Genomic DNA, 850 nt, shown 5'->3' on the forward strand with positions numbered 1-850 from the left:
CTCCAGGTACTACAGTAGATTTTAAAAAATGTTTATTTTCTATTTTATTCCATTATGATCTGAGAGAATGCAAGGTGATCTCTCTATTTTTTTTATTTGCTAAGAGTTGCTTTGTGTTCTAAGATATGGTCTACTTTACAGAAACATGTGCTTATGGGAGGGAAGTGTATTCAGTCATTGATGGATGAAATACTTTATATATGGCTATTAAATCTAAAATATTGATTATATATTTAGTCCTATGATTTCTTAGTTTTCTTGGAGGAATTATGAAGTGGTGAGAGAAGTTGTTAAAGTCACCAAGTATAATTAGGTTGTGGTATATCTGATTTTTGAAAGTGAGAAGGGTTTGTTTTATGTACTTAGATTTTCTTCATTGGTCATAAATATTTATAGATGCTATGTCTTGTTGATGTATAATTCATTTTAGAAGAATGAAATGTCCTTCTTTGTCTATTCTTTTTACCTTTGTCTTAAATTTGGCTTTATCTGATATGAGGATAGAAACTCCTGCTTGTTTACAGGGTTCATGTGAGTGATATGTTTTTTTCTCATCCTTTTACCTTCAGTCTTCATGCCTTTGCCTATGACGTGAGTCTCTTGGAGACAGCATGTTTTGGGGCCTTGTTTTTTAATCCAATCTGCCAGTCTATGTCTTTTGATTGGTGAGTTAGGCCATTCATATTCAAAGTTATTATTTGGATATTATTTTTATTCCCAGTCATTTTGGTTGATTTCTGGATTTAATGTGAACTAGTGTGTATTTGGCTGGCTATTTCTTTTTTCCATTTTTTAAAGAGAGAGAGAGAGAGAGAGAGAGAGAGAGAGAGAGAGAGAGAGAGAGAGAGAG

This window comes from Marmota marmota, unplaced genomic scaffold, assembly GCF_001458135.2.
Source record: "Marmota marmota marmota unplaced genomic scaffold, marMar, whole genome shotgun sequence".
Lineage (NCBI taxonomy): Eukaryota > Metazoa > Chordata > Mammalia > Rodentia > Sciuridae > Marmota > Marmota marmota.